The sequence below is a fragment of the Chelonoidis abingdonii genome, chromosome 15, assembly GCF_003597395.2.
Source record: "Chelonoidis abingdonii isolate Lonesome George chromosome 15, CheloAbing_2.0, whole genome shotgun sequence".
Lineage (NCBI taxonomy): Eukaryota > Metazoa > Chordata > Testudines > Testudinidae > Chelonoidis > Chelonoidis abingdonii.
Window position 1 is genome coordinate 26,522,939 of NC_133783.1, and position 11,174 is coordinate 26,534,112.

Sequence of the window (11,174 nt, forward strand, 5' to 3'; positions counted from 1 at the left end):
GAGCCCCTTAGGTTTTAAAACCAGGTTGAAAGTGTCTATTTTTACCTATCTAATTGTGGTCAATTTTTATAAAGTTTAATTGTACGGTAACAGCAACTTTTTCCAATACTGTTGTTAGATTAGTCCCTTCCCTCTTCTAGACACACCCATCTGGAACATCCTTTACATAAAGAACTGGGCAGAAGTGGCATCCAAAAGTATTCTGGGCCTACTTCTGGTAGCCATTAAAAGCTAAAATCCCTAGTCGCAGGGCAAGGAAATAGCACAAAGGAACTTTTCCTTACTTCCTTTATCATTCCAGAGGAGAGTCAGAGCGAGGGAGGGAGGAAGTGAGGTGAAGTTACTGATTCTACAATCTTCTACTGGGCTGGTTGTCTATTCTGGTGTTCCTGTAAGTCTTAGTTCCCAGCAAGCTGTCCTTATCTGAATAATTCTCCCTGCCCATTAGCCCCACCAGAATGCACATCTGATTGACACATGGAGGAGGGTTCTGTTACCAGGTTACAATCTGAGAAGTGCCAAAAAACTCAGAGCTCCTGGCACTTTTTTGCATGTAATTTCTCTTCTGTTTAAAAGCCAAACAGGTAGTGATGAAATATCTAGTTGTTACCAATTTAAGCATAGGCAACATTGCCTAGCTCAACACTGCATGCACCAGCTCCAGTATAATTTGTCACCGACAAGATGGAAGCAGCTGCAATTATGGGAACTGTTGCCTTAGTTCATCTGCTCCTTTGTCTCCCAAGTTCATTCTCATTTGCTGAGACAATAGTCTCTGTGCTTATCACTTCCAAGATATGTGACTGTTTTTTAGAAGTGTGTTTTTAGGGACTGGAGTGTTATACCCCTTTCCTAGACAAGAGAGGTGGTATTCAAGTTCTGCATTGCCCTGGGTGACCCTAACCTGAAGGTCTGTCCAGCCAGAATTGCCTCTAACTTTTTCCCTCTCCTTATGGGTAGCAATGGTGTTGTTCCATAGACCAGCTGTTAGTCATCCATTTTATAACAAGCAGCTGCCTTTGCAGTTCACACTTCTCTAACATACAAATTCCAGTGTCTCTTCTGTAATATGCTAGAACTGCCCTAGGCTGGTAAGAAATCCTGAAGCTATTGGCCCAGAATATCTTATACCACACCCCATCAAGTAAAGCAGCTAGATTTCCTTTACTAACTGAGCTATTGGATTATCTTACTTTTTATATTTTTGTTTGAGTTGAAAGCCATGCTGTATTTGTGGTTAGACTGTGTATGCCAGTGGCCTTAATATTAATTTTGCTCCCTAGCAAGCTAGAAACTTAATTTTTAAAAAAGAGCAATGGTAAGCATTTCCCACAAAACAATGTTGCCACTGAATCCTGGAAACTCTAGCCAGTTCGCCCTAAATAATCATTCCTGATCTCACACTGACATCCTTGTTTTAGAACCTTAAGTGCAGGAGGCCAGACCACAGCATTCTTTGATGTACATAAGAAGGATGGCAAATTTTGGATTCCAAATTAGAGCATTAGAGGCAGGTACCAGTCTGTAGCCTTGCCTGTATGATCCAAGGGGCAGGATACTGAAATAGGAGGTAGGTTCTAGTCCCAGTTATGCCGTTGCCTAGCTTCGTGATCTTGGGCAAGTTCAAGTTCTCTGTGCCTCAATTTCCACATCTGTAAATTGGGGATAATGCTTAATTTACCTTGTAAAGTGCTTTGATCTTTATGGATTAATGCTGTGTAGGTGCTAATTAGTATAATTGAATTTCCAATAGAATATTTGCCAAATGGGGAATGGAATAATCCTCTTCCTCCCTCTCAACCATCCTAAACTCAGGGCTGACTGCACTGGCCCATCAATACTTCATTTTTAATCTTAATGTGACCTTTAAATTTAGATTACTTTTTCTTCACGTGTGTGTGGTTTAAGTTCCATAGTAGTGCCAAATGAAGGGCTGTTTAAAATCTTGTGAATTCAGTCTAGGTGGAGCATGAGTGCACTGTCCTGGGACAGCTTGTTTACAGAAACAAGAGCTATCTAAGCAGAAGTCCTTGACACACTCTCAATTAATCTTGGCACCATGTCCAGGCTTATCTGTAGCACACATCCTCCAGTTAACTGCGGATGGGGATCTTACAGCATGTGTCAGACTTTCAGTGGCTTCCCAGCATCAGGAAGTGCTGATCTGTTTTTTCTTCCACCTTCTGCCAGCCAGGGGCTCTCAGCCCTTCCAGGATCATTTCTGCAGTGAAAGATTTCATTAGCTCAAACAGCCACTGGTGTAGTGTTTCCATCTAACTTTCATGTGTTACAAGGATGGTTCTTTGAGTGATTGCTCATGTGTATTTCACAATAGGCGTGCAGGCTCATCACATACACTGGTGCCGGAAGTTTTCCCCCTAGCAGTACCCCCAGGGGAGCGCCCTAGTGACCCCGGAGTGGCGCCTCCATGGTGCAGTATAAGAGGTACTGCGCGCTCCCCACACCCTCAGTTCCTTCTTGCAGCCAGTGAAGGTGCTTCGGAACTGTTCTGCTCCAGCTTTGCTGTAGCTCGTCCCCAAAACTGCTTGTTCATTCAGTGTATGGTACCTGTAGTTAGTTTGTTTAGTTAGTTTAGTTTAGCTAACGTGCCCGGGCCGCGGCATGCCCCAAGCCACAGGTTTTAAGTTGTGTGACACTTGCAGGCAATCTATCCCAGTGAGTGATCCGCACACAGACTGTTTACGCTGTTTGGGGGAAACCCATCTCAGCAATTGCTGCAAGATTTGCAAGTCAATTAAGTCTCTGACCAAGAGAGAAAGGGACATTAGACTCCGGGCTATTTTGATGGAGTCGGTGCTGACCCCAGCTCCGGTGTGCTGCTCCGAGTTGGCACCAGCCACCGTGGTGTCAGTGCATGGCAACCCTTCAGCGCTATCGACTAGTCAGCACCACCCCCTGTCCACGTGGCATGCCAAGAAAGCTAGGAAGAGACCTTCGCCGCGGCACTGAAGTAAACCCAGGACAGAGGCTAGACCCATGTTGGGCAGTCCTTGATCCCCACTGGCTTCCAGGCTTCCGACTCAAGTTGAGCAGAGTAGCCTGGCCCATTCGGAGCAGGCCTCCGCAGATGTCCTGCAGGTGGCCTGAGATGTTATGTCTATGCCGGTACCAGGAGCACCACCGATGTCAGGCCTGTGCTCCAGAGGCAAGCCGCCATTGGAATCTCTGCAGTCACCCTTGGCTAGGTACCGGTCGAGGGAACGTTCCCCATGCCGTTCACCATCCAGCGTCCTTTCAGGGCAAAGTCCACGTGGATCACCCTCGACACCCACCAGGCTGTTTGGTTGAGCACCACTCTGCCTTGAGGAGTGAACACCAGGACCAAGGCAGACGACGCGAAAGGTCCTTGTCCTGGAGGGGCTATCACAGCCGGTCATGGCACAAACGTCGATGTCTTTCCTGTTCATCGTCCCGCTCCAGGACCCCGCGCGTCAATCACCAATGTCTCACCATCGCAGGGCCGCCCGCCAGAGCCAATCGCAAAGCAGCTGTTACTGACGGTACTGGTCCTCCACATCAGGATCATGGTCCCATGGTCGGCATCATTCCCGGCACCGCCACTCCTCCTGGTCCAGGGACAGCAGCAGGTCATATGTCAGCCCAGCCTCCCTTCTTAGTTGTCCATCAATGGGCCAGGCCAAACAGCCGGCTTTGCTGGTGCCACAGCAGGTGCAGTGGCACCAGACCCCATGGCTGGCCCAATGGTATCAGTGGGCACCATGGCCCCCAACACAGTCACTGGTGGGGGCTCGCTCAGTGGCCAGAGCCTCAGAAGGACCATTAGCCTCCCTCTCCACATCTCCAAGGAAGGAATCGGTGGGACATACATCCTCAGCACCATGCCCGGAGACCAACCAGGTGGTGAATCTTCTGGTGCCAGTGGACACACAAAGTACCACACCAGCCTCCTCACCCTCCCCGGATGAGGCAATTATGGCCCCTCCTCCCTCTGTCCCACAGGAGGACTTTAGGGCCCACCGAGAACTCTTAAAAAGGGTGGCATGAAGCCTCCACCTCCAAGCAGAGGAGATGGAGGAACCCTCAGGCTCCCTGTTTAATGTACTGTCCTCCTCGGCATCAGGCAGAGTGGCCTTGCCTCTCCAAGAAGGGGTTCGCGAAAATTTCAAATGCCCTGTGGCAAACCCCAGCCTCATTGGCCCCTATCTGTAAGAGTGGAATGTAAATATTTTGTACCTGCCAAGGGGCACGAATACTTATACGCCCACCCTGTTCCTAACTCCCTGGTGGTCGAGTTGGTCAACCACAGGGAACAGCAGGGCCAACCAGCCCCTACCCCAAAAAATAAAGATTCAAGGAGGCTAGATTCATTGGAAGAAAAATGTATTCATCCTCAAGTCTCCAGTTATGGGTGGCAAACTACCAGGCTTTCCTGGGCTGGTATGAGTTCAATCTGTGGGGCTCCCTGCCCAAATTCAAAGAGCACGACAGGAAGAAGTTCAAAGCGCCGGTGGAGGAGGGCACAGTGGCTGCCAGGGCAACCCTGCAGGCAGCTTTGGATGCAGCAGACTCGGCTGTGCAGTCCATGGCTTCTGCAATGTCCATGAGAAGGGCGTCATGACTCCTGCTCTCTGGGCTGTCCAGCAAGGCGCAGATCTCCCTGCAGGACCTCCCATTTGACAGCAAAGCTCTGTTTGTGGAACAAACGGATACAAAGCTGGATGGCCTGAAAGACTCCAGCTCAATTCTCCAGACTCTGGGTCTCTATGTTCTGGCTCTGGCTAAACCTACGTTCAAGCTGCAGCAGACTCCCACTCAGGCCACCCATTAAAATACGAGACCGCTTATAAGAAGTCATGGGACTATAAGAGGTGCCCACAGAAGCAGTCTCGGCCTGCCCCCTAGCCTGTGTCCAAAGGCGAGCAAGCAGGGAAAGGGCAGTTTTGATGGGGTGCCCTGCCAGTTCTCCTCATGGATCCACCCTCAAAGTTTTCCTTCCCCAATCAGTTGTGTGCTTTCCTCCCAGAGCCGTCGCAGCTGACCTCGGACCGATGGGTCCTTAACACCATCACCCAGGGCTACATCCTCCAGTTTACTTCCTCCCTGCCCAACCATCCACCCCCATCCCTCCTGGGGGATTCCTCACACGAGGCTCTGCTCGAGCAGGAGGTGGGGCGGCTCCTGGGCCTAGGAGTGGTGGAAGCAGTACCAGGGGAGTTGAAAGGCAAGGGGTACTACTCCTGCTCTTTCCTGATCCCAAAGGCCAAAGTAGGGGCTCAGGCCCATCTTGGACCTGCGAGGCCTGAACCAGTACATGGTGAAGCTCAAGTTCCGTGTGGTCTCCCTGCCCTCCATCATCCCCTCCCTGGATCCTGGGGATTTGTACGCTGCCCTCAGTCTGCAGGTTGAGTACTTCCACATTCATATATTCGAGGGGCACAGATGCTTCCTCCTTTTCACGGTGGGGCAGGAATACTACCAATTTACAGTTCTCCTGTTTGGCCTGTCAGTGCCCCCAGGATATTCACGAAATGTATGTCAGTGGTGTCAGCTTACCTCAGGCACTGGGAGGTCCAGATCTTCCCCTATATGGACAACTGGTTGGTCAAGGGCAGCTCCCAGTCACAGGTGCGGGGTTATATGGTGCTCCTTCTGCCTGTTGGTAAACAATAATACCAAGTCCATGTTAGTCCCGGTACAACGCATAGAGTTTATCAAATCGGTCCTGGATGCCTCATCAGCCAGAGCATCCCTCCCACCAGATAGGTTCAAGACCCTGAAGGGGCTCATTGACACCGTCACAAGGTTTCCGGTGACAGCAGCCAGAGCGTGCCTCCAGCTCTTGGGTCACATGTCTGTGCACATACTTGATCCGTCACACCAGATTCAAGATGAGGCCCCTCCAGCTCTGGTTGGCCTCAGAGTTCTCCCAGGCCAAGGAGAGGATTGACAAAGTCCTCACGGTGCCCGAGCCAGTAATCACTCCCTATGGTGGTGGTCTTCCCCGAGAAACATGCTCCAAGGGGTCCCATTCGGGGGCAGAGCTGGAACTGGTGTCTGACACGTTTGGGCTGGGATGGTCAGCCCAGAGCCCTTTAAATCCCACCTGCGACTCCAGCGGCCAGGCTGGGGCCAAATTTAAAGGGTTCTGGGCTGCTGTGGCTGCAGTCAGCCCAGAGCCCTTTAAATCCCACCAGCAGCCGGATTTAAAGGGGCTGGAGCTCCACAGTGGCAGGAGCCCCGGGCTCTTTAATTTGCCCCTGAGCCCCAGGGGCTCCCAGCCACCTCTGCAACTGGGAGCCCAGGGTTGATTTAAAGGCCCTGGGACTCCAAGCCACAGCCGGTGCCCCAGGGTCTTTAAATCTTGAGAGGCCACGCCTCTTCTGGTTGAGGCCTGCCCCCCTCAGGACTCCGGCAGTACCAGTAAGTCTTGTAAGTTACTTTCACTCCTGCCTGGCAGGAATCCCTCCACCACCAATTGTGAAGACACACTTGACTAGGGCACAGGCCTCGTCAGCTGCCTTTTTGGTCCATGTGCCCATTCAGGACATTTGTAGAGCTGCCACGTGGTCTTCAGTTCACACCTTCACCTCACATTATGTGATTGTCTCTCAGACCACGGAGGACGCTGGGTTTGGCAGGGCCATTCTCCGTTCCGAGAGTTTGTGAACTCCTTCCCATCTCCAACAGATATAGCTTGGAATCACCTATTGTGGAATACACGAGCAATCACTCAAAAAGAAAAGACAGTTACCTTTTCCATAAGTGCTGTTCTTCGAGATGTGTTGCTCACGTCCATTCCACATCCTGCCTCCTTCCCCTCTGTCGGAGTTGTCTGGCAAGAAGGAACTGAGGGTGAAGGGAGCGTGCAGCGTCCCTTATACCGTGCCATGGAGGTGCCACTCCAGGGGTTGCTGGGGCGCTCCCCCCTACGGGTACTGCTAGGGGAAAAACTTCCGGCACTGGTGCACCTGGCTAGCACGCACACCTATTGTGGAATAGACATGAGCAACACATCTCGAAGAACACCAGTTACAGAAAAGGTAACTGTCTTTTCTGGCAAAGTTACCTAAAGTCAACATTGGCAAATAGTGAAATGGGTGCAATGAGTGAATGCGCCTGTGTAGAGAAGCTGCATAAGCCTTTCCGATCTGACTAAATAGAGGAGGAGGCTGAGCTGTCTGTATAGGGTTAGTAAATCAAATACATTGCATCTTGACTGGTGCATACTGGCTGGTACCTGCAAAATAGTGTAATTGGATACACTTCAAATGGCTCAGACATTTCCTCTGCCCTGAACTGTCATGAACTGGTACTGGGCAGGAAATACCTCACCACTCAACAGCATGCCCTCTGCACTGACAATACTTGGAATAAATACTATCTTATGGAAGTGCCTTGATAGGACGCTGTAGCTCATCATTATTGGATGGATGCCTAAGCAAGCTCCAAACCCCCATATCAATAAGAGTATTGGTGCCTTTCACTTTCCTTTCCTCCTTTGAATTTCAGCCTCCATATACCAATAGCTCCAGGCAAGCCTAGTTTGGACCTAAACCTTCCCTGGTTTGGGGGTCACAATTCTAGCTTATCCATGATTACATGTGGACCAGGCTGTGGGGGAGAGGAAGTGGGTGGCAGGTATGAGTATGCTGACAGAAGAGCTCTATGCAGGTGGTGGTTTTCTCACAACTTCCATGAGCTCCTTATCTTTACTGCATATTCAGAAGAAATTCAAAGGTAGCTTTGGATCAAATTTAGCACATTGCATCTTTAAAGTGAATCCCTGGAATAGAGAGGAGAGGTCAGGGATTTGGTATAGTTTGGTCATCCAAAAGGCTGGAATCTCCCGGTCTTGGGTTCCCTGACAGACCATTTTGGGGCTATGCCTGTGACCTTTTAGTCTTTGGAGTTGAATGAATGTGAGATGTCATTGCTAATAGTCATCAGTCACTCACATACAACTTCCAGAGTGCTACTATCAAAATTAATATAGCTGCTACACAAAAAGAGCTGCAGAAGGCAATGAAATTGTATGCAGAGAAATAATATATATATACATTTAAACACAAATAGGAATTTCAATTCAAACTTGTCAGTTTTGTTTACCCTTGAATTCAAGTATGAATCAGCTTCTGAATGAAAATGGCAAACCGTAATAGTAGTGACTTGCTGCAATATTCTCCCTTCAATTTTAGTTTAGCAATGATCATTTTCATTCCCTGAAGAGAGAGTCTCAGTACTCCCTGCCTTTGGATGGTGAATTTTACTTTTTCTTCCCCATCTGTTGCAAGACTTTATGCATTATCTCACAACTCCTATTACAACATGCACTAAAAGTTTCACCTTTTTTATGGTAGGGTTTTCAGGTTTCTGGTTTTTGACTGGAAAGCTCAATCAAAAATGGACCTTGGTGGCCCCTGTTAGCGGGGCTAAGGCAGGCTCCCTGCCTCCCATGGCTCTGTGCAGCTCCCAGAAGCAGCAGCATGTCCCCACTCTGACTCCTACACATAGGGGAAGCCCAGGGAGCTGCATGCTGCCCCTGCCCCAAGTGCCAGCTCTGCAGCTCCCATTGGCCGGGGAACTGCAGCCAATGGGAGCTGCGGGGGCAACATCTGCAGATGGGCAGCTCGCAGGACCACCTGTCCACCCCTCTGCATAGGAGCCAGAGGTGTGACATGCCGCTACTTCTGAGAGCTGCTTGAGATAAATGCTGACCAGAACCTGCACCCCCTCCCGCACCTCTGCCTCAGCCCTGATCTCCCTCCTGTCCTCTGAACCCCTCAATCCCAGCCTGGAGCACCCTTCTGCACCCCATACCCTTCGTCCCAAGCCCCACCCCAGAGTCTGTAGCCCAGCTGGAGCTCTCACCCCCTGTTGTATCTCAACCCACTGCCTCAGAGTTAGCATGGAGCCCACACCCAGAACTCCTAATTTCTGGCCCCAACCTGGAACCTGCACCCCTAGCCATAGCATCCCAGCCCCCTGAGCCAGCTGGTGAAAATGAGTGAGTCAGTTGTTGGGGGGGAGGAGCGAGCGACAGGGCCGGGGAGGATGGAATGAGCAGGGGGCAAGACCTTGGAGAAGGGGTGGGGCAGGGCAAGGATGTTCAGTTTTGTGTGAGTAGAAATTTGGCAACCTGATTTTATGGGTGGGGGCTGTAGCAGTTATTAATATAGCAACTTTCATCCCAACAAATTTCAAAAGCATTTACAAACTATATAAATATGGAAGGTGCTTCACCCCTGAAATACAGACAGCCACTGCTGGGATGGATGTGAGCAGCCAGGGAAGCAATATACAGTAATATATCACAGGTAAAGGCAATTTTTCCCCCAAGAGAAAGAGGAAAAGTTTTTTTTCTACAACATGTATAGGGTCTTGAGTACCTCCTTGCTCTGCATAGATATTCAATACCAGTTTTTCCCTGATATCTGCTTCCGTCTTTCCCCAATAAACTCTGCTGGTTTCAGATTATGTACTTCAGGAGGAGGAATGGCTGAGTCACCCCTGCTGGGATTTGAATCTATAGTTTCAGGGTGTCAAATTCATCTCTGTCCCAATGCACAGCCTGGCACAGGGACTCTGGGGTAAGATATGTGCTCACCTAATCCTCGAGCTGCGGAAAACTGTCCCTTTAAGAGGCTCTGACATGAGCCAGTTGGAACCGGTTAAGACATAATGCGGAGGATCCTGTGACACACCGCTGCTGGTCAGTTCGAATTGGGTCTCTGAATGGGGTGGAGCTGTACCAGACACCCTGGCTCTGAGCATCATGGGGGCACTGAGGCCCCTCAGTGCGTGATGAAGGCCTGCTGCGTGCCTGGGACGGGAGCAGGCAGCTAAAAGCACGTGGCACAAAGGGCCCACAGGTGTTTAAAATGGGCTACTTAGGCTGCTAATCCGTCCCATTCAGTAAGAGCTATAGCCTGGCCTGCAGGCGCTGGAGGATTTGGCCTGGTTCTGCGGGACAGAGGGGGACCGAGTGCTCCAGGTGAGGCTGACCAAGGGCCGAGGGTACCTCCTACATTTTGTGAGACTCTGGGTCCCCCATGGAGGAAGCTGTGGGAGGGAGTTGCACACCCACTACCCTGGCCAGCCAAGCTATGGCTTGTCAAGGAATGAGAGAACATTCCCCTTTCTGCTCATTAAGTTGCCATCTTCTCTGGTGAGTGTAGCAAGGAGCTGACTTTTGGGTGCTGCGCTGGAAGCTACCACGTTTGTTTCTCACAAACTGCAGAACACATGGTCACAGACACCCCACTTGGCTTCAGCCACTGACTAACCGGTTAAAAAGGCTCATTGCAAAATAAAATGATTTTTGCTGAAGTACATTCAGTGTAAAAAGAGGGTAGCGGGCAGGTATATCTACTAACGACCTGTTGATAGAACCTTCAGGTAGTAAAGCGGTCTTCAGAGGGTTAACTGTACTCCTCCCCCCCATTTCCTGTTTAGTCAGTGGGTGTTTTCCCCCACTCTGTTGCTGTGTGGTTGAATGAAGCAGCATGTCCCCAGTCTGCACTTACTTACTATCAGTAGTATGTTTTTTGTGCACTGAGCAGACTCTGTACAAAACTCATGACTCAGGGAGTCAGGATATTTGCTCTCCAGTGGAAGGTGTCCATCATGGGACACCCCTCTTCACTTTGACTGATGTTCCCAGTACAGCAGTGCTCCGTCCTGGGCAGTCTCTGCAGGAGAGGTTTAGTTTTTGTCTTTCCCTCCTCCACCCCCTCCAGTGAAAACTTTCCAATTGTCTGTGATTAACTGGAGGGAGCGTCATGAGCATCATGAAGTCATATGACTTTTGGAAGGAGCCGAGATAACAGCTAGCACCAATCTGCCCTTCTCTTCCGGCCTTCCAGGATGTCCGGGTGTCCCCTCCATTAGAATTCCCCTTTAGATAAGATACTAGAGGTGTCACTTCAAGAAAACAATAAGGGATGAGTTTAAAAACAAGATTGGTCAGTAAAGGGCAGTGCTGCTTTGTGCAGGTCAAGGCTGAAGTTGCCCAGCATCCCCTCAGCCTCTTCCTCCGATAAACCCTCCAATAGCACTAGCGCCACCACACTTCCCAGAGCTTGGAGTCAAAACACACAAACCATTAGGAGAGGCAGTCAGAGAGAAGGACAGTGAGGCAAGACAGAGGGGGAGCAGGCAGTTTCAGGGAGTTTTTGTTTAGGTGCAACTTTTAC